This window comes from Dipodomys spectabilis, unplaced genomic scaffold (genome assembly GCF_019054845.1).
Source record: "Dipodomys spectabilis isolate Male_0828 unplaced genomic scaffold, ASM1905484v1 ptg000623l, whole genome shotgun sequence".
In the NCBI taxonomy this organism is placed as follows: Eukaryota; Metazoa; Chordata; class Mammalia; order Rodentia; family Heteromyidae; genus Dipodomys; species Dipodomys spectabilis.
The window spans coordinates 413,417-437,486 of record NW_024871300.1 but is presented as its reverse complement, the minus strand read 5'-3'; the positions used below and the strand labels follow the sequence as shown (position 1 = coordinate 437,486).

Below are 24,070 nucleotides of genomic sequence, written 5' to 3'. Positions count from 1 at the left end.
AGAAAGAGAAATGGAATTATCAAAACATTCTATGAGGCTAGAATTAGACTCTTTCCCAAATCACATAGGGACTCACCAAAGAAAGAGAACTATGAACCCAGTTCTTTGATCAGCATTGATACAGAACTTCTTAAAAAATTCTCACCAACCAATTTCTGCCACTAACAAAAAAATCACATCGTATGGATCAGATAGGATTGAGCATAGGATACAATTGGATTCAATATTCTTGTCAGTAAACACAATACAAACCATCAGCGGAAGCCAGGACAAGAAACACATCATTGTCTATTTGGATATAGAAATAGCTTTTTAACAACCTGCAATACCCCTTTATGATTAAAAAGTTATGAGAAGCTAGGAATGCATGGAACGTTCCTCAATATACTACTGAATATGTATATGATAATGATATCTAGCAATTACGTAACAGTGGAAGTATGGAGGCATTAAAATCAGGAATGAGACAAGGATGTCCACTCTCTCTACTACTCTTCAATATGGTAGTGGACTATCTAGCAAAAGCAATAGGGAAGAGAAAAACATAAAGAGGATCCAAATAGGGAAGAAGTAAACCTATCCCTTTTTACAGATGAAATGACCCTATAGCTTCCTGCCTTAAGATAGTAAAAGTGATGTTAAACTTCGGCAATGTAGCAAGGTATATAGCCCACAAAAATCAGTAGTTTTTCTGTTACCAACAATGGGATGAACCAGGCTGAAACCCCCAAAAAAACCTCATATGTATTAGCCTCAAAATCAAATCTAAACAAAAGACCAACAACAAAACTGAGAATTAATTAATTTAACTAAAAATGTGAAGGACCTCTACTGTGAAAACTTTAAAAATATAAAAAGGGAAACTGAAGGAGATTCAAGGAAATGGAAAGTATTTCAATGCTCCTGGTTGTAAGAATTAATATAGTGAAAACTGCAATACTGCCCCCAAACTACTAACAATGCAATACTTATCAAAATCCCAACAATATTCTTCAATGCATTCGAGAAAGCAATTCAAATTTAATATGGAATTACAAAATTACAGATGAAACAGAAGGCTTAGAAATGAACTCATGGGCTTATAGTCATCTTACACACACACACACACACACACACATACACAATAGATTTCTATGCACCCATTAGAAAGGATAACTTTTCACCAGTCTTAAGAAAAATGAAAGGCTTGGGAAAATTCTACTAAGAGAAAAGAGAAAGGAATGCAGACAAAATAATATAGGTTCCATGGATTCATTCAGTTTTGGTATCTACAAGTAAACAAGACAGATTCTACCTCTTCCCAGTTAGAAAGTTCATTATGAAGAAAGCTAACAATAGCAAATGCTGGCATGGATGCAGCCAATTGGGTACTCTATCACACTGTTGGTTGGAAATTAAATTGTTCAAACACTGTGGAATGCAGTACGGAGTTTCCTGAAAAGAGTAAATATACATCTCCTTTAAGACCCAGTAATTCCCCACATGGGCAGTAATCCAAAAATTAACAAACAAGCTCACATGAAAGCTACAAGTATAACCATGTTCAGTGCCCAGGTCCAGAGTTCAAGGACTGGAAAAAAAGTTACCACTGCTGGCATTTGTTTCCACAAAAATGAACCCTTTGACATAAGATACCAAATCATTCTATTTGCAATAGCTAGCATAGGACTTAAAGGTAGTGGGTGACAAAATGGCTTCTTTGTTGAATATTAGGAAAAGATGTAGGCAGTCCAAGAAAAGGGAGATTTTGTTGTTGTTGTTGTTTGAGGGGCTTGAAGTCTTGGCATGGGCACTGTTCCTGAGCTCTTCAACTCAAGGTGGGGTACTTTATCTCTTGAGCCACAGTGTCACTTCTGGTTTTTTGGTGGTTAAATGGAGATAAGAGTCTCAAGGACTTTCTTGCCCAAGCTGTCTTTGAACCGCCGTCCTCAGATCTCAGCTTCATGATTAGCTAGGATTACAGCTGTGAGTCACTGGCACCAGGCTAAAAATGGAGGCTTTTTAGAAAAGAAAATCCACCTCTTCACTTGTGTCTACACCTCATATATCACTATTAGGACACTTCACCTTCAACTCATTTCATCAGACATTTGTAAATTTTCTCTTTTCCTTCATGCAGGAATACTGCAGCCAGTATCAACTCAGCTGTGGGACTGAACAGTTGTATGGCAATTGCTAGCACCTAAATCAAGAACTGTTACATCAAAACAAATGAGACCCACTTTTGGAATAATTGTTTTCTCTTTTTATAACAAATCTTTGCTTGATTACTTCCTAATGTGACTAATGACATTTTCATTCTCTTCAGCCTTCTCCCACATGTGGTCAAATATTTAAGAATTCAAAGATTTCCATTGATAATTCATTAAGCTGACCTCTAAGAAAATGTGCATTTCTGGAATTTGGTTTTCTGCCTTGTTCTTACATGCATAGGCTTTCTATGATTTATTTGTTCTACAAGGAATTTTACTTTCTAATCTTTGTGTGATCAATTTTAGTCTCTCTGTTCAGTCTTCCTGACTCTCTGGAGTCTCATTTGAGTCGGCCTCATAAAAAATATATTATTGATCAGCTAAATGACTTTCAGCTTCTGTTTTTTGCCTGACTTCATGTAGTCTGTGATAGCAGACCTGACTGGCTGTGCTTACTGGAGTTTTTGTTTGTTGGTTGGTTTTGTGTGGTTTTTTTTTTGTTTGTTTGTTTTAGAGGTCTAGGATTACTATTCAAGGTAGTAGCTTCTCTGGGACCCAATGATCCCCTGACCTAGAGTCAATGAGTTTTTCTCCTAAAGATACAAAGAAACAGCTAACTAAATTCCTGTTAATTGTCTCAAAATGAGTCAATCTGGCATCCTTGCAAAGCCATCAATAATCCTCTGTAACCACTTATAGAAATGGTCTATCAAGATGGCTTTTCAAGGTTGACTGTGAAAAATGTTCATTTCCAATTCAGCACCATGAAACAGATCACATCCCATGGAGCAGACTTTTGGAAGAAAGGTCCCCTTCCTTCCTTCTCTTATGATTCATCAAACCATAATATTCTGCAGTTGTGGCCAGCCTGGAGCACATTTTCCCAAGAATATTCTGTAGTGTAAAAGAGGACCAACTATGAAAATAAATGTGAAAATACTTGTCTACTACAGAGTGATTTATCTTGCTTTTATCTGTTGTTATTTTCATTACATCAAACACATGGATAAATTATATTGGGATTAGACAAGTGGCAAAAGATTAATGGAATAAACATTCAGTTTACTTTCATATATCCAATATAATGCACTTAACCCCTTATGGAAATTTAAATCCGACTGTAGAAACAATGTCAGAAATATAAAATAAGCCTCAATATGAATAATCTGGCACACATACACCATCATCTACTCAGAAATTCAGTCTCTCTTTAAATATTTATTTAGTACAAAATAATAAAAATTTAATTAATAATGTGACTTTTAAGTATCATCTGAAATACTCCTCGTGTATATGATTGTATATGTTTTAGATGTCACCTAGACAGGAATTAAACATGCATGTAAAATTCAAATTTCCACAATTTAAGCTAGATTAGAGGAGTCATACCCTCCTGTATTGTGTGGTGTGAATTTTACTACAATGCTGAACCCTTCCACCTAATACCAAGAGTGAGGTGCAATAATTTATTTTTTCATGTTAAGATGAGTGCTAAGTGTAGGATACACTTTGAATTATTACATTAATTTATTAAAATTAGTTTCATTTTTTTCTTTTCTATATCTGCAGAAAGTAAAATTATATATTAAACATTCAATATGAAGTAATCAATAATAAGTAAACTATTACTAAAATGATATACTATTAAACTGTGATTTGAATTATAGTTCTAACAAATTGTGATGTAAACAACATTTAATAGAATTATGGGTAATGTTTATTAAACTTACCATCTTGTTATTGTTTTCTAATTGTGTCATTTGTTATTCTTGATCCAAGTCATCTCTTCACCTCAATTGTTTATTTTTCTATTTTGTCTGTATTGGTTTGCTGATTATGCATTTTGTTTTCCCTTTTTAGTGACTGACATGAGGCTGAAAATCTGTACGCTAGTTTATTACTTCCTACATTAAAGTCAAGTTGCTGCTCTCCACAGCTGTTATACTTTTCTTTGTATAGTACAGCATTTCCCCTAGTCCCACCGACTGTATTGCTTCTCTCATATATATATATTTTTAATTTTATTGTCAAGGTAATGTACAGAGGGGTTATAGTTACATAATTAAGGTCATGAATTAATTTATTTTCTATCTTGTTACCCCTTCACCCATTTTTCTCCCTCTTCCCTACCAACGCACCTCCCAAGATCATTTCCAAGCTATTGTTTTGTGAGTAACACTGTTGCATAGTTTCCCCCTTTGTCCTTTGTCTCACTATTTTTTTTTCCTTCCCGTTCTCCAGTTCGGAACAACATATTTACAATACGCATGGTACCAAAATCAAATACAGTGACTACAGGGGATAAACCATAGGTGGGAAAACATAAAAAAGGAAAAAAATAAATCATGTAGTACATTAAGAACAACAACAACAAAGAACATGTCTTGGAGTTCATTTCACTTAGAATCACCTTATACGGTCATATGTACATAGCTATTGAGCTATTCTGCTCATCTACTAATATTATCCTTGATGTACACAATGATGCTCCCTATTACCCAGTAATCCTACTTCTGGGCATTCCAGATGGCCACAAACAAGGCCACACTAAAGCTACCAGCACAATTATGGTTATCACAGTAATATTTACCATAGCTAAGATATGGAATCAACCCTGATGCCCCTCAGTAGATGAATGGATCAAGAAAATGAGACACACAGTCACATACACACATACACACACATACTATGCTTCCATCAGAAAGAAAGATACTACCTCATTTGTAAGGAAATGAAGGTCTTGGGAAAAATCATATTAAGTGAAATAAGCCAGAGTTAAATAAACATAGTTCCCATGGTTTCCCTTATTTGTAATAATTAGTTTACATCAAGGATAATCTCATGTATTTTAATTTGACAGTTTGTTCTATGTCCAGCATGCAACATTATTGCTATATTGTTTGTTATCATTTCTGCAAACAGGCAGGTATATTGAAAAAATTACGTTCATCTTATCCATTACTGAAAGAAGAACAACTAAAAGAGCAACCTTACTAGGAAGAACAACTCCTACTTATTTAGCTTCATTCCTATGTAAGGCCAATGTTGTCCCCTGTATTCTCATGTACATTTCAACTCTATACCTCATACTGTATATCTAGTATTTTCTACATTGTGAACTAAATGCCCCAGATGTTCCACTTTGCTTTACTTAAAAAAAAATTCTGTCTTAATATTTGAGGTTGGTGTGTGTGTGTGTGTGTGTGTGTGTGTGTGTGTGTGTGTGTGTATGTGAGAGTGTGTGTGTGTTTACAAAGATCAGAACACAACATTTTTCTTCATTTCCAATACATTTTTCAGGTCATTGTAAGTTGTGGCTAATGGGAGCAGTCTCTTGTTATTTTAAGGATGAAACAGAAAAAGATATTTGTGCTTGTACCACAGTTGCTTTAATAGTCTGCAGTTGAACACTGAACATTGACTTATATCTTGGTTGTTCTTGTGAATAATGTGAATAACAATGAACTACAGATTTATTTTCGAGTTACCTAGAGAGAAATAATCACATGATTGGTGGGTCACATGATATCTCAACTTTGGATTTCTTTAGAAACTTGCATACTACTTTCTACAACAAGAATACTAACCTGTTTTTTGACCAATAGTGTAGATAATTTCCTTTTCTCCACACTCTCACCAACATTATTACCTTTTCTTCAAAGGTAATAAAGGGCAGGTTTTTACTATCTGCATTACCCTAGACTGGCCTTAGACTTAAATCCAACCTCCTAAATGCTTGGAATTACAAGCCTTTACCACCATAACTGGTTCCATTAATTTTTTGATAAGTTATAATAGTTATGAAGTTGTATCATAGTAATTTTGAATCATATTTCTCTAATGACTTCTGCTCAAAAAGCATTAAGGCAGCATAGAAGTTGTATTAAACACAACTTTGTAAACCCACAGGCAATTTTCAGGGCTTTATTGAGAACATGTCTATTCAAACCTTTTGTCCATTTTTGATCCAGTTTCTGTTAATCTCATCGTTAATCTTGCTAAATTAGATCAATTATCAATTCAAGGTAGTATAAAAGAAAAAAAATGTAGCAACTCCTAACATTTTTCAGTTTTTAATAACATCGTATTGCTTAAATCATTGTGTTAACAATTGACAGTATATAACTCAATTTAGTTAGACCTGTTACAAGGCTGTAGTTTATTTATTTTACATTGATTGTTCTTTCCAAAGCCTGTTTGTCTAATTTCCCTTGGTTTCTTTCAGTCTCAAGTAGCTCAGATTTCAAACTGAAGAATAAATAGAAGTAAGCAAACAAAAAAATAATACAGTTCCTCTCATCCGATGATGCCTGTATAAGAATGAGGAAAGAGTTAATCCTTTTAAGGACCTATGATGGGACAACAAAAAAATGAATTTATTCTTCTATGTCTTCTTTATCTTTGCGATGTAACTTAAATGTTGTAAAACACAATATACTGCTCAGATAATTTTATGTTTTATTCGTTTTGCACATTTTCATATGGATTTCGTCTCAGTCTACAACATTCTTTCATCATTCTGTCCCTGATATTTTTACACTATCAAGACATAAGATAACCAGTTTGATTTACAGCAAGAGAAGTTATCCACCTGGCTTCCTTGGAAGCAGAGCATGATCAATAGATATTACTTCTGGTTGCTAACTACATATAATGGTTTCTGTACTACTTATCACATTCTATTTAGTATTTTAAAAAGAATGCTGGCTAAACTCAAAGCTCATTCCTAGAAGTTTATGTTAAGTATTTCACAAGTTTTATTCCCTTAATTGTTAAGATAACATTTGCTATAATGCTAATGTTATTACCATTTTAGTGTTGGGAAGAATTGTAATTAAAGGCAGTAAGTGCATGACCTAAAGACACACACAGTGAGGAAGGAAATGAGTCAAAGTTTCCAAAAGTCTTTCAGCAATACACAAAAGGTAGATAAAATCTCTCCATTCTATGACACTCTCAATTCAATATTCATATTGCCCATGGTGATTGTTTTCTGTCACATTTGTCTTCAACACAGATTGTGTTGGTGACACTGGGTTATCATGCTCAGAGCTGAGCTTATACATTGAGGTCCAAAGAGAGGCAAATTTCTTCTGTCCCACAATTCCAGTATCCTTTTTAAAAAGTACTAAAACTTTTAAATATCATCATCTACTTTCTTATAAGTAACCAAAAATTTAAAAAATCATAAATAATCACTCCAAAATGCTTTAAAATTGGAGATGCTAAAACATGCCCCTCTGAAGTAAATTTTCTTCTACTTTTAACGTTATTCTGAAAGTCTTTGCTGGTTTGTCAGACCTGTAATCCTAACTACTTGGGATATCTACTCAGGAGCCTGAGATCTGTGGATAACAGTTGAAACCCAATCAGGGCAAATGAAATTCATGAGATTATTATTCAAAAATTTTAATGAACTAGCAAAGGGCCAAGAATGGAGATGTAGCTCATTTAGTAGCACACCAATCTAGAGAGAAAAGGCCTTGCAAGACTTGAAGCCCTGATTTCAAACTCTGAGCACGCCAACACACATGCAAGTGCTTAAGCACATGCGTGTGTTCACAAACATATTTATTCAAATTACCTTCATATCGGAGTTTTGCATGAATTTCTTTGCTAACGAAATTATATGAGTAAAATAAAGGAAATAAACTCTTCCATCTCAGAACATTTTTATACATTTTTATTGTAAAAATATTGCACAATTACATGAGCAAGGTAATGAGTACATTTCCTAACAAGCATTGTTACCTCCTCCTTTATTGTTCCCCTACCATCCCTTCCCTCCCACCTCCACAAGTCCATTAACCCCCTCCATTTCCCGGCCTCAATTGTAAAGTTCACTTTACAACATAGTGTATTGTGCATCTCATTGTTACATGGGTCAACCTGTATCCCTAGTTAAGCATTTTGGTTTTTTTTGTCCTTCCTCTCAAAAAATTAGAGGAGAGTATAAACAAGATGTAGGCACACCAACTTCAAATACAGTGAAAACAGGTGTTATAGCATGGGGGAGGAACATATAAAAAAACAAAAAAAAACACACTGCACGTCATAAATATGTAAGAAAAAATAGCAAGAAAAAAAAAAACCACTGGTGTCCCTAACTTGGGGTTCATTTCCCTTAACACAATCTTATCTGGTCATATACACATAACTTTTGACCTTTTCTGCTTATCCCAGACATATATTAGTTATTGAAAATTAGAGAAACCATGGGACCTACGTTTCTTTGGACTTGGCTTACTTCACTTAATAATTTTTTTCCAAGTCTTTCCATTTCCTAACAAATTGGGCGATGGAATGCTTCAGAAATTTGCCTGTCATCCTTGCACAGGGGCCAGCTAATCTTCTCTGTATCATTCCAATGTTAGTGTATGTGATGCTGAATTGAGCAAAGAACATTTTTTATATATAAATTGTAATTGATTTTCTTAAACTAGACAATACAACAAAACGTAAGTTTAAAAGAATTGTCATGAAATTTTAGAACCATGTATTTCTTACATAAGTACACATTTAAGAAAAAATCAAGATTGACATGCCAAAAACAAAATAATTCCAGATATTTGTTGTTCAAGAGATGTGTAGGAGGAGGAATTCAATTATTCTATACAATGGACCTGTCATATTGAACACTGCAGCAAGTGTTAAGGTTTGTTAAAATATTTAATGTTTTAAATATATTTAATTTTGGGAATTTGCTTATATATGCCAAAACTGGGACTGTTTGGCAGGTCATAATACTTTTCTATAAAGTATTTAAGATTTATGGTAGCACATAACTACTACTAAGTATGTACATTTCAGAGTTTATTGAAACCTTACTAATGAGAAGTTGCAAAGTCTTTGTGTAAAGGAGCAGAATAAAGAGTTGACTATGTTAACTACACAGTTTCTGTTAAAACTGTAGGCCTTCCTTACTTTATATGTTAGTGAGGAACAAATGATGATATAAGCCATATACAAATTATGAGATGAACTATAAATGGTAATCTTAGTGGGTGATTTAAACACTACTCATAGCCTATAAAATTCTTGTTGAACGTCATAATCTTAGACAGTGTTAAATGTAAAGAAATATGACAATAATAAAATCTAATTTGTAGTACACTTCAAAAACTGAAAAAATGATAATTGTTTTGTTTTTTATTTTATTAATCATTATTATTTAATTATTGGTTTTCTTTATTTGTAGCATTGTTTCTCTTGTAATATAATACAACTTTTTGTAAGTTGTCATTAGGAGGTACTTTGAGAAGGGTATTGGGATGGCCACACCATTTTTTATAGGTGCATGTGAATTTATAAAGAGGGAAATTAAGAACAAAATATGTATTTAAAAAATGATCAAGTAGAGTCTGATTCAGGAGTGTTGATACATGTCCACACCTAAAATATTAGCCCTAGGCTGAAGCAGAGTTATTACAAAGTTGAAGCCAGGAAAGTGAGAGACTTTGTTTTGTTTTGTTTTGTTTTTATTTTTATTTTGTTGGACATGGGGCTTGAACTCTGGGGCCTGGGTGCTGTCCCTCAGCTCAAGGCTAGTGATACCACTTGAGCCACAGCAGCACTTCCAACTTTTTCTGCTTATGTGATGCTGCGAAAAAAACCCCAAGGCCTCATGCATGCAAGGCAGGCACTCTACCATTGAGCCACCTTCCCAGTACCTGAGAGACTGGATTTTAAAAATCATCTAAACAACATTTGCTTTCTGCTTTGGGTTATATAATGAAATATATGAGTATCTTGTTATGTTTTTGTGCATTGTCATACTTCTAAATTTATACTAACTTCACCCACTTTATCCTTGTCAAAGTCATGAAATATCTCTGAGAGTTTGCTTCTGTGAAGATTGTTTTGTATTTATAATTTCTTCTGAGTCATTTTTATTTTTTATCAAAATCACTTTATATTTCATGTTGATGAGTATTTACCCAGAGACAGGCATATAGAGGATTTAGTTTAACAAGTGAACATTAAAATTAGAGCTCAAAAATAAAAATGAGCCTTAACACATATTTTCATAGCTTTCCCCACATTCTCCCTAAAAGAAGACAATATTAAGAATGTCTGAGGGAGGCTTTTTAGCTCCAATTTTCTTAAGCTCCCTAGGTTTAGAATTCTTAAATCACAGAGACATGCTGTAATGGGAGTAAGATTTTTTGGTACACTTTTCCCTTCAGACTGTGTTTCTCGTTCTTCCCTTTTCTCAACTCCATTATTAGAGATTTTTCTCAGAGATGACACCATCTCCAACTTTTCACTCTTCCTAGCTGGACAAATGAATTTGCAGATCAAGACTCTTAGACAGAAAGAATTTTTAAGAGCCTGAATCTAAGACACCATCATACACCATCCCTACAAAGACACAAGTACCAAAGCAGGATACATAGTTTCATTTTTTCTAGCAAGGCCAATGCATGAAGTTGCTTGCTTCTGAGTGTGTCTGTTTGTAGCTCTTCCTGATGTTGCAGATTAACTTTATACCTAGTTCCATTATCAGCTACCAGGAATGGCATGTTTAGACCATCCAGGAGGTTGGCTCAACAGGGTGGCTGGATGTGTAGGATGCCTCATGAATGGCACAGAAGATCTGTGTTGGAAATACTGGGGGCAATTAAGGTATCCTACAAACACCATCTCAGCAAGGCAAAGTTTACTCCTGCAGAAGGCATCCTGTTGCATGTCCAAGTTGAATAAGCACACTGGCTAGGCAGCCCACCACTGGCTCCCATGAATTTGAGCTTTGGGATCATCTTTCATGATGGATCAAAATTTTGACCCCTTTCAAACTAGTCAAAAGCTTTAATAATCAACCAAATCCGAACACCTGGCCATATGAAAAACAACCAACTTTTACTCAGCTGGTGTTCTACTACTAGTGCCATGTCTCTAGCCCCTAGCACTTCTCTAAAATAGCATTAGTAAGGTTTTGACTACCTTTACAAAGGCAGTGCTTATATCAGTCAAGCACTTCAAGATTTAACTTCTACAATTCTCCCATCTGGTTTTGCTTTCTTTTCTTCCAAACAATAATCATTGACTTTCCTATTCAGCAGTATCCAATAAGATATTTTGATTTAAAAAAGGGTTTGATTAAGGCAGTTTTTCAGTCAGTCACTGAACAAAACCTGTTATAGAAGAGATAAAGCACCTGTGCACACATTACTAAGGAAACAATTACTAAAGAGGTAAATATTGCCACCATGACTCATTGTTAAAATGCTCATTCTGTCATCAAACTAGTAAAGGGATCTGCCACCACACACAGACACACAACCTTTTTTATAAGTGACTGGGGGATTGGTCTTGGGTTTGATCTCATGCTTTGGGCATTGTGCCAGAGCAATTTTACTCAAGGCTACCACTTTAGCCACAACTCCAGTAGTATCTTTTTTTGCACCTTCATTGGAAATAAAAGTCTCATCTTTCCTGTCTGGGTTGGCTTCAAACAAAGATCCTCAGAATTCAGCCACCTGAGCATTTAGGATTATACTCAGCATCATCTCAGTTTTTAGGTAATTTGTTTCCAGTATTCAATCCTTGTAAGTCTTTCTGTATCATTGGCCTCCAACCACCACACAGATTACCTTTGAAGTATATTTATTCTTTTATTTTTATATATTTATTGTAAAAATACTGTACAGAGGGGTTAGTTACATGAGCAAGGTAAAGCATACATTTCCTATCAAGCATTGTTACCTCCTCCTTTATATGTCCCCTACCATCCCTAACCTCCTAGCTCCAAAACTACCCCATACACTCTCCCCGACCCCCGCCTAAATTGTAAAGTTTGTTTTTCAACAGTGTCTTGTGCATCTCATTGTTACAATGGGTCAACCTGTATTCCCCTTTAAGTTTTTTCCCCTTTTCCTCCTCAATCTAGTGAACTCTATATACAAGATGGAGGGCACCAACATCAAAAACATTGGAAACAGTGGTTATGCGGTTTTGGGTGGGTGGGGGGACAGAATACAAAGAAACAAAAATCACATGGAACATTATAACTATGTTAGAAACAATAGCAAGAAATGAAAAAAGCACTTGTGCCCCTATGTTGGGGTTCATTTCACTTATCACCATCTTATCTGATCAAGTATTATATTTAGACCAAACTTTTCCCATTCAATCCTACCAGGGGCTTCTAGTTACTTTTACATGGTGGCATTTCCAATAAACAAATCCTTCTGATAAATAAAAGCACATATTGGAATAATTCGATTATGAAGATCATAGGTTATGGAGATCAACAGAATAAAATTAATTTAAGCTGCTGTTTCTGGTTTCTAGCTTTAAGCTCTTTGGGAACTTTTCACGGGTTCCTAAGTAAATATGAAATTTGTAAATATGTAGTTTGTTTTTGCAAATATGAAGTTTGAATGACCCTCTAACTAAGAAATCTTTCCTTACTTAATTTAAGGTGTTTGAGAATGGTCAGGTGTGGATTGGCCAATGGAACCAAAGCACAGAATCCACTCCAGTTGGCCCGTAACATCTCCAATAGTAGTCTCCTGGAATACCACCAGACATTTCCCCTGGCTATGATTTGTACTTACTGCTCATCTCAAAGGTTGGCCTTCACTACATCCAGGTAAGTTTCCCAGAAATGTCCAATTTTCCCCAGGTAGTTGACCTGGAAAGAATAGAGCTGATCAGTTTCAGGGATTTTTGAAATAGACTCTTGCTTCTGAGAAGAGTAACAAGGTGTTCCAAGTTGTCTCAGATCACATTTTGCTGACCTATCATGAATTTCATGCACATGGGGTCTGAGCTCCATGACAGCACATGGCTTCCCTGCCACACAGTCATAGCAGTAGTCCTTTTCTGGACACAATCACCACAGTATTTACCTCACTTATTCAGTTTCAATTTGAATCTGGGTAGACTCAAAATTGGAATACATACACAGAGTGTCTGCTCCAAGAATGAATTTGCATCATATCCCTCTTGGTAGGAAACCCTTTAGGTGTAGCTTGCCTTTTTTCTTTTTTTTTTTTTTGGTCGGTCTTGCAACTGAACACTTTTCCTGGGTGCTGTCCCTCAGCTCTTCAACTCAAAGCTAGTCCTCTACCACTTGAGCCACAACACCACTTCCAGTTTTCTGAGTGGTTTCTTGGTGATAAGAGTATCACAGAATTTACCTGCCTTGCCTAGCTTTGAATGACCGTCTTCAGATCTTAGTCTTCAGAGTAGCTAGGATTACAGGCGTGAGCCACCAGTGCCCATATTTTTTTTCTTTTTTTCTTTTCTTTGTTCTTGGATTTGTTGGTTGTGAGGCCTGAAATCTGGGCCTGGACACTGTCCCTCAGCTCTTCAGCTCGTGGATAGCTTTCTACCACTTGAGCCACAGTGCTTTTTCTGCTTACATGGTGCTGAGGTATCAAAGCCAGGGGTACATGCATGCAAGGCAAGCTCTCTACTGCTAAACCACCTTCCCAGCTCTTCGTCTGAGTTTTTAGTTAACTCACTTGCCAATGTTCAAACCTTCTAAGATCTTTGTGCAGTGGGTGGGAAGGTGGTTCAGTGGTAGAGTGTGTGCCTTGCATGCCTGAGGCCCTGGGTTTGATTCCTCAGCACCACATAAGCTAAAAAGAAAAAAAGCCGGAAGTGGCTTGTGGCTCAAGTTGTAGAGCGCTAGCCTTGAGCTGAAGGGTTGAGGGACAGTGCCCAAGCCCAGAGTTTAGGCCCCACGACCGGAACAAAGTTCTTTGTGCAACTTTTGTCTCCAATCACCACAGAAGGTCTTACCTTGTCAGATAATGTTTCTACAGCTAATTTTCCCATGCCATCCTACTACAGCATTTAGTTTATGGATTAAAAAAAAAATTAGTATAAATAGCAAACCTCTTTTGATTTTATTCTACTCTATATTTTATTTTTGCCAGTCCTGGAGCTCCCTGAGCTTCTTCTGCTCAAGGCTAGCACTCTACCAGTTGAACTACAGTGCCATTTCCAGCCTTTTCTGTTTATGTGGTTTCGAGGAATAAAACCCAGGGCTTCATGCCCACAAAGCCATATTCCCAACCCCCAAAATATTTTATTTATACTAATCATAAGAATAAAACTGATTCATAAGGTGCTTTCTGGTTTCAAGCTTTGAACTTTTTGGAAACTTTGTCAGGGGGGATCCTGAAAAGCACCTAAATAATTAGGAAATACGAATGACCCTCTAGGGAAGGGGTCTCTCCTAACTAGTATAAAATGTTTGAGAATGGACAAGTGCATGAAATGCTACAGTGAAAGGGATGGCCAATTGAACCAAAGTACGGGTTCTACTCTAGTTGGCCAGGAAGGTCTACAACACTGGTCCTCCACAATACCATTAGATATCTCCCCTGACTATATTTAGTGATTACTGCTCATCTCTTCAAGGTTTTGATTCCACTGCATCTTGATAAGTTTCCCAGAAATGCCAATTACCCCTCCCCGTACCTAGAGAAGCAAGGGGTATAGTTGGCTTGGGAAGATAGGGTTTTTGTCTTAGATCCATACTCTTGTGAACAGCATCAGCAGGGTCTTACAAGTTTCCCCAGGCTGTGTTTGAATGACATATCATGCACTCCATGCCCTTGAGGATCTGAGATTCATCATAGTAGGAAGTGGACCACTTGTTTTTCTGGTTTCTGTGCCACAGAATCTTAAGAGTAATGGTGGGCAGAATATTTAACCCATTTCACCAAAGCATTATTTTCTTTGTCATAGGACTTGAGCTGAAGGGCTCAGGGATAGCACCCAAGCCCAGAGTTCAAGGCAAAAGCCCTACGACTTGAGCCACAGCACCACTTCTAACTGTTGGTGGTTAATTGGAGGTAAGAGTCTCAAGGACTCTCCTGCCTGGGCTGGCTTTGAACTCTAATCCTGAGTAGTGCAAGCCACTGGCACCTGGTTTTTGACTTGAATTTTAAGTCTACCCAGAGAGTCTGCTTCTGAAACTAAGGTTCAATTCCATACATCCTTGGATCAGCTGGAGGATCAATCCAGGCTTCAGAGTCAAAGTGGGCAGCTGAGGGAGTTTAGTGAGTAGGACTTTTTTGAGATCCCCTTTCAGGATTTAAGATTTAAAACACACAAATGCAAGCACATATTCATAACAAGTTTTTGTTTGGACATGTGCACATTACGGAGCTCCATAATGAAAATCATCCATTATATAATAGCGTTCTCAGACCTTTGTCAACATTCTCCCTATGGATCATCAAAAGCAGGTCCTTAGATCATTTTTCTTAGGTTCCTTAGGCCTAGAATTCTTATTTCCCCATTTTAGCAGGTCTGTTGTGATTTCAGTTTTTGATGCATGTAAAACTCCCTATTGTAAGTTTCTTGTGCACCCTTTTCATATTTAACTCTCCCGTTACTGAAGATTTCTCCAGCTCCCACATTTTTATTCTTGGGCCAGGGAATGAAAACACACATCGAGACTCAAGTTCTCTTTGTGCCTAAGACACACTCAGCCCCTAAATATCCCCAACCAACCAGGTAGTATGCTCTACTCCAATTTTTCCTCTCATGGCTGATGTATGAGATTACTTCTTATTGAGGTGCTTCCTTGGCCCTTTCCTGAAATTGCTGATACACTTTGCATCCTTTACCACAACGGATGGTGTTTAACCCAACCTTGAGCTATCTCAACAAGTCAGGATGTGTCTTCTCCTGAGGATCTCCCTACATTGCCCTTGCATAACATGGATCCTGGACTAGTCCTCCATTGTTGGGAATACTCCCCTACTGTAACCCAATATCCCATGAAAGACCACCAGGTCGAAAGGAACTTAGCATGGCAAAGTTTATTTCTGTTAAAGGGCATGTTATTGACAGGAAGCAACCACTCTGAGTGGGAAGTCTGCCCAGGTTATACCCCTAATGAGTTACTACTTCTGGTATTGATCACAAGTTGTGTTCACAATCTTGCTCTATTGGCTCTTTTGCAGCTCAGCTGGTTATTTTGAAAGGGGTTAACAATTTCAGAGCAATCCACTAAACCAGGACAACCAGGCCAGAAATTGTTAGAAAATTCTTACTCAGCTTGTGCTTTATGAGTTAAACTATTCTTCAAGTCCCTAGAATGATTTTAGTAACAGGATAGACTTTCGTTATATAGCTTTTTGACAGATGATTAGGCTTAGTCAATGCTTTCCCTCAATCCATCATTTTCAGAGAAAAATATTATTCTAACTCCTACACAGTCCATTCCCAGACAGAATTTATTATAAGCAGCTCCCTTTTTGGAATGGAGGCTTATGAGCTTCCAGGTGAAAACACCTTATTCGCATATTGCCTTGGTTCCCTTTGGCAACTCGCCTCTGCAAGTGGTTATGAAACCAAAAGTTATGTGTCGCTGCTTCATTATACTTGTGCTCCTACCGCTAAAGAAAGAGGAAAGACTGCTCTCTGAAAGCATGTAACTATGGACTTAAGCATGCTTACTGAACCCTGAGCACAGAGCACAGATTGAGCTGCAGCATTTTCAGAGCCATAGATGAATCAGTCAGATACCAGCTGCTTGGCTGACCACAGGGCACACTTCTGATGCCACATTTCTGAGGCGAAGCAGTTCTAAGCTGTGAAGACACTATGGCAAGAAGAAACCTGAGGGGGAATTCTTGGTGGGAAGGAGAAGGTGAAAGTTTGGAAGTAAGTTTTAGAAACTGCGAGCCACTTTCTGAATTGCTTGAGGCAGCGAGCAGATCATCATATTTTCTAGCCCTCTAGATGCAGAGTATGAGAACACTTCCCACATCTCACACTCAATCCCACCTGCCTGGCAGTCTTCAATTCCCTCTTATAGGAGTTAGGCAAATTTTAAGAAAGCAAAATTCAGCGAACCTGATCTAGCTTGTGAAGAAAACATATCCTCTGGCTTTAGAATAGATCAATTTCTATCTCAGAATAAGAGGAAGAAAAGAAACCACATTCTACAGACTTTAACACCTTAAACATGCTAGTTTGCTGCATTAATTTTCATTTATTAGATTCATACAAGAAAAAAGGAAGAAATCTGAGAATTTCTGGAGCCTTTGCTTGCCTAATATCAGGTTCTTGTTGTTTTTTTATTTGTTTGTTTCCTTTTTTTCCTAATACTTTAGAGATTCTAGTTGAAAAATTGAGAAAATGCAGACATTAGCCTGGTTCAGATTAATCTGAAACCACAGCACCTAACTTATCAAATTCTAATCTAAATCTAGTCTCAAAGCTGAAGGTCAATGCTTCCCTGCCCTCAACATCTTCAGAATAACAGTATTGTCTATGTCTCGGGTTTGTTTTCTTTAAAGAATTAGAGAGCAGAACAGGTTTTAAAGCAGTTTTTCTTCAAAGTGAAAAAAGAGCAGTGCAACAGTCTCTACCTCAAAGTAAAAACAGAGCAGTGAAACAGACTCCCCAGCGTAAAGAGGGACATATTGTCTCATAATTGGTTTCCTAGTCTCAGAACATAAGTATGGAATTTTTCCTTATTGGATGCCCCATCTCAGAGCACAAGCACAGAAAACACTTTTGATTGGATGGGAAGTATAGGGGCACTCCCCAGACCATATTCAGAAAAAGTGTGTTAGCACCTAAAGCTTCATGGGAAAAGGGTGTGTATTTTTTGCTGCACCATTCATCCCCACCACGTTGGAGCCAGTGCCAACTATTACCTTTTATCCATAACTACCCATATGAAGTGGTTTAACTCCCTCTGAGTGGCACATAAGCACTTGTTACTCACAGGGCACTGTACATTGTGATGTCCCATCAACAATATGTGGACAGATAAATTGGATATCTAAACTGCTGTTTTGAAGAAGCAAAGCCCTCTGACTTAAACTTGCACACTTAACTTAAAATTTATTTTCTTTTTTCAATTCTATTAGCATTACCTACTTAAATAAGTGGATTTTTTCATTTTGATATATCCACATAGGCATACAATGTACCATGATTATGCTCAACCCCTTCATAATTCTCTCCCAGGTTTTATTAATCATTTTAAGAATATAACATAGTAGTAATAAGTGCATTTACAATATTGTACAATCTCAATGTCCACACTCTTTACATCCTCTAAGATTCAAATTCTTTATTTATTAAAACAATTTTCCACTCTCCTCTGCTTCAAGGTATACATCAAGTATGATTTTGTTTCCTTTCTCTATCAATTAGACTGTTCTATGTAACTACTAATATAAGTATAATCATGTAATATTTGATCTTTTTATGACTGGCTTATTTCACTTAACAGTGTTCCAGAGAGTCATCCATAATATAGTATATGTCACATAATTCTTTTTTTTTTGGGGGGGGTCCAGTCGTGGAGCCTGAATTCTGGGCCTGGGCCCTGTCCCTCAGCTCTTCAGCTCAAGGTTAGCACTCTACCACTTGAGCCACAACGCCACTTCTGGCTTTTTTATTTTTGCTTTTGTGGTCCTAAAGAATCGAACCCAGAGCCTCATGAATGAAAGGCAAGCGCTCTACCACTGAGCCACCTTCCCAGTCCCATAATTCTTTTTGAAGTTGAAATAATATACCACTGTATGTATAAACCACATTTGCTTTAACTATTCATTTGTTGATGGCCACTGGATTGCCTCCATGTTTTGAGTATTATACAAAATGAATATGAGTACAAGATCTCTTCCAGACCTTGCTTTTAGATGTTTAGAGTGTATGCCCAGAATTGTAGTCACTGGATCACATGAAAACTCTCTTTTCTTTCTTTTCTTTTAAATTTTTGTGTCATGGGGCTTGACCTCAGGGCCAAGTCACTGTCCCTGAACTTTTCCTCAAGGCTAGAGTACTACCACTTTAAACGACAGATCCTCTTCTAGTTTTCTGCCCAGGCTGTCTATGAACCGTGATTCTTGCATTTCAGCCTCCTGTCCTGAGTGGTTAGGATTATAGGTATGAATAATCCTGTTTTTAATTGTTTGAAAAGATGCCAGTCTGTTTCCCATAGAACTGTTCCAATTTTACCACACTTTTGTCAATATTGTTACTTTATTTTTTTGTAGTTATCCTACCTAATTCATATGAAGTAGTTATTTTCTTCATTATTTTGGCTTACACTTTAGTGGTGATTAATAATGTTAAACACCTTCTTCGTGGGCTTGTTAACAGTTTGTCTTCTCTGGAGAAACATCTGAGTTCTTTGCACATTGTAAAATCAGGTTGTGTGTCATTGCAATGATGTTTTTTATATATTCTTTATTTTTCTTTTTGTGGTTCCGGTCGTGGGGCCTGAACTCTGGGCCTGGGCGCTGTCCCTCAGCTCTTCAGCTCAAGGCTAGCGATCTACCACTTGAGCCACAGTGCCACTTCCTGCTTTTTTTCCTTTTTGCTTATGTGGTGCTGAGGAATTGAACCCAGGGCCTCATGCATGCGAGGCAAGCGCTTTACCACTGAGCCACCTTCCCAGCCCCGTTTTTTATATATTCTTGATGTGAACCACTTATCAAATATATACTTGCAATAACTTTATCCCATTCTGTGTTGCTTTTTTGGACACTGTTGATTGCAACCTTTGGTGCATCCTGATTTATGTTTTCCAACAATGAATGACCCTTCATTGATGTCAATTTCCAGTATGTCTTCTGGTCCTGTAACTATGAACCATCATATTGATTTGAACTCCTGTTATGGTAACAGTGAAGTAAAGCTACATAATTACGCTCTGGTCACCTATCTACTGCCACTTTTGAATATCTCTCCCTTAGTTTTTCGTAAAGGCCTTGGGGCATATCCACAACTTATTTGGTCCTTAAAAACCTGTAGAAAGTTACAGGCCTTAAATTTAGTTAGTTTTAATGGAAATACGTGACTTCCAATTTCTTTTTTTTTTCCTTTTTGTACATATTTGATTGTAAGAATACTGTACAAAGGGGTTACAGTTACATGTCAAGGTAATGAGTACATTTCCTATCAAGCATTTTTGCCTCCTCCTGGCAAATAAGATGAATATTGAGAGCTTCGTAATATAGAAGCACACCAAAACTCTTGGTATGTATTTTTCTTCATATGAGTATTTAGAATTGTGTGAAGCTAGAGATTTAACTTACTTACAAGTTAATAATGAACTTGTCACACTTTAATGGATGCTAGACGATTTATGATGCTCTTGGGTCAGAGACAAAAAGGTCTTAATTTTTACAGTAATAGTGAAAGCCAGTGAGATATGTGTGTATGTGTATATTTACAAATTTCACGTGTATCTCTCATCCCTCAGTGCCACTGAGTGAAGTAAAGATAGCCATGTGAAGCTTATACAAACAATGGGTTCTGAGTTTGAGCAACTGCTATCTTTATAATGAGCAATAGGCATGCCTGAACTTTACTCTGGAGGATGACAATAGCTTAGAAAAAGCTTGCAAATATCCTACGGAATATAGAGCAGCTAGTGTTCACTTGAAGATATGCAAACACTTGAGACTGCCATGGAATTGTTCTTTTTCTTTTGTTTCTTGAATGCTCCTGGCTACCAAGACCAATACATATTTTTCCTAATAAAGGCATAGCTCCCCTTAAAAATGAGGCATGACAATTTGTTGGAAATACTTACTATTTTTCTAACCCTAAGGCCTCAATCCTATCTAGAGTACAATTTAACAAAAGAAATTGATGGAATTCAAATTTAACACATTTAGAAGCTTTTCTCTTAGAGCCATTTCTTAATGTAGGTGTGGAAGAAATTAAGGGAAAAAAATAGGCCCACAAATATATATTATGAAGATATTCTATGTATTTTAGCAGTAATAAAGGATTACATTTCTGTTTTTTAGTGTGTGAGTATTTACAGAGTATGTACAAAGTGCCAACGTTTATGCCAGGGCCTATCATGGAATAGAACATAGCAAAATTTCTCTATATAGTTTGTATATTTATAGAATTCACCTGTATGACTTCTCTCCCATTTTGATAAACAGATCACCTGTTTGATTGAAATTCAATCATTATTTTTCTGCCTACAGGATTCCACACACTTTGCTGTCTACTAAATATAGAAAATATTCATGCATAACCCTCGTCTTCAAGGAGCAATTCTCAGTATCCCAAGTAGCTTATGTTTATCTCCCACCCCTTTCCTCCCAGCTGTCAATCTAGGTGAGTGATGGCTCAATTCTATAAGACAGGAAAGCTCAGATAATTCATAGGCATTCAGTTAGTATCTAATGGAAACTTCTTCACTTGGATTATATTTTATCATCATCTTTGTGAGAACTTCAGCTTCCTTATTTGGAACCTGAGCTGTTCAGATAACAGTGAGTAGATGAATCTTATGATTTAAAATTTCATTTAACTGAAATTGGAAGAATTAATTTTTCAGAAACTATTCACATTTGAGATTCATTAATCGCATATAGCCAGTGGATAGTGTGTTAGACAATGCATATATAGAATATTTCCATTATCACATATGTTTCCGTTAGAACTGTTTTAGAGCATGTTTTTGCTTGTTAAGGCATGGTCCATGTTCATAAACTATATATGCTCTGTAGGTGATACTCAGACTGAAGATCCAACCAGAAAGGCTAGACACCTATGAAGTTAAGGTATAGGTATAAATTGTTCTACATAGGCACACTTATTTGTGAGGAGGAAGAGGATCAAACAGTCAACGTCAGCAGAATCAACCTTCTCAACTCCAGGAAAGAATAGGTAAAAATTTTAGCAGTTCTTTGCAGCTTTGCTTCTGTGAATGAAATTGACTGTGGTATTCTCAATGGTGATTTTGTTAGAAAATATAAATGTTTAATTATCACATTAGCTCAGTGAAGAATTAGGTTTTGTGCTTTGTAAATGTAATTTGGTACTTATATGTGACATTTCAATTTCTCCTGGTATCAACACACCACAAATAGCTTTATATTGTTGTTTCTTTCGTTAATTTTGTTGTTCTTACAGCAGGCATTTTAGAAATTAGTGGAAAAGTTAAGACTTTCTTGTGTTTTGCAATCACATTATTTCTCCATAATCTTAATAAAAAATGAGAATCCAATAAATATGTGAAGAAATTGAATCTCCAATCACCTGTTCTCTTTCATTAATTACTGGACCAAAGGGAACTGGCTCCCCAGAATCTCACCTTCAGAATTCAAGAATGAGGTGGGAAAAGACTAGGAAAGAGAGACATAATAATGTGAACTGAAGTTACTGTGCTGTCACAATGAACACTTGTTCTCATGCAATCCTTTTGAATTCCACAGTTAGCTTTTTTGTGGTTTTTATTAGTATGACAAAGATGACTGATTTCCCAGATTTATAGTTGGAAGTGTGTGGGACACATTCCTTTATCTATGGAATCTTCCTTTGGGTCTCAGTGCCTTTTCCATCCTTGTCGCAAGTATGTATTTCTACAAATGAAGATGTTGCTTCATCATTTGTCTTTAAATGATTCAATTATGTGGATTTTGGAGGTTGTGTGATTTGCTGTAGAAGGAAGGTATTATGGGTAGGACCCTTTGGTCCATGTTGTTGTTGTTTCTGGTGGTGGTCGTGGGCCTTGAACTCTGGACCTGGGCGCTGTCACTCATATATTCAGCTCAAGGCTAGATCTCTACCACTTGAGCCATAGCGCCACTTCTGGTTTTCTGGTGGTTTATTGGAGATAAGAGTCACATGGACTTTTTCTGCCCAGGCTGGCTTTGAACCACGATCCTCATTTCAGCTTCCTGAATAGCTACAATTATAAAATGTGCCAACAGCACTGGGCTTGAATCAGTATTCTTAGTACAAAGAAAAAATACAAGTGATTTGGAACCAAGCTGTAGAAGGCTGCTTTTTGGCTTCAGAAGAGAGCTGGCTGGTATCTTAGGAATAGATAGATTTAGGAAAAATTGAACATATAAGTCCACATGGAAGGCCACAAAACATTTTAGTGAAGTTCCAAAAATAATAAGGACATGAATTGCAATAACTAGCTTGGTAATAAGGGACATGTTTGGGAGTTTGGTCTCTATTGTTACTGTTGTAAATGTACAATGTCATTTTATTCATTTTTGTTGTTGTTGTTTCCTCAGTATGTTCTTTTTTTGCGGGGGGGGGGGTCCATTCGTGGGGTCTGAACTCTGGGCCTGGGCGCTGTCCCTCAGCTCTTCAGCTCAAGGCTAGCAGTCTGCCACTTGAGCCACAGTGCCACTTCTGGCTTTTTTCTTACGTGGTGCTGAGGAATCGAACCCAGGGCCTCGAGCATGCAAGGCAAGTGCTCTACCACTGAGCCACCTTCCCAGCCCTCCTTAGTATGTTCTTTCCCCTATGGAATATCCTCTGTTGTCACTGTACTTGATTTTGATACCCTGCATCTTGTGTATACATGTCTAATCTGGGGAGGGTAAAGGGAATTACAAAACGCTGAAACAAGGACACAGGATGACCCATTGCAACACAGATACCAATAAGACTTTATTGGAAATGAACCTTACCACTTCATGCTGCAAAGAATCGGGAGAAAGGAAGGTGGGAGCTGGGGGATGGAAGGGTTAGTGGCACAACAACAAGGAAGGAAAGAGGTAATAATGATCAACAGGCAATGTGCTCATTGCCTTACTCATGTAACTGTAACCACTCTGTACAACATTTTAACAATAAAATAAAATAAAGTAAAATCAATAAAGGACACGTTTGGCAAATAAAGTAAAATGTTAACTTAAAAGAAAAATGAAAATAATAATAAACATATAAATATGTATATTCATATAAATGCATACATATATAGGTATTTGTGTATGAACACATATAAGTATGAATATATGAATATGCACATAGTGTGCATACATATACATTTATTTAAAGAGACTTGAATAAGAAATATATTAATGTCTATGAAAAACTTTAACCATCCTGCCTATGAAAAGCTTTAACTATGCTAAATATGTCTAAAAAAAATCCAAATACATATCTTTATAATA

General features: G+C 36.7%; 1 non-coding gene across 1 annotated transcript; it reads right to left on the bottom strand.

The window, feature by feature from the left end:
* Positions 1–8,478: 8,478 nt before the first annotated feature.
* LOC122101081 lies at positions 8,479–8,590 on the bottom strand. Its single transcript, XR_006146306.1, has one exon. It is a non-coding gene; the product is annotated as a U6 spliceosomal RNA (small nuclear RNA).
* Between the last annotated feature and the right edge of the window lie 15,480 nt (positions 8,591–24,070).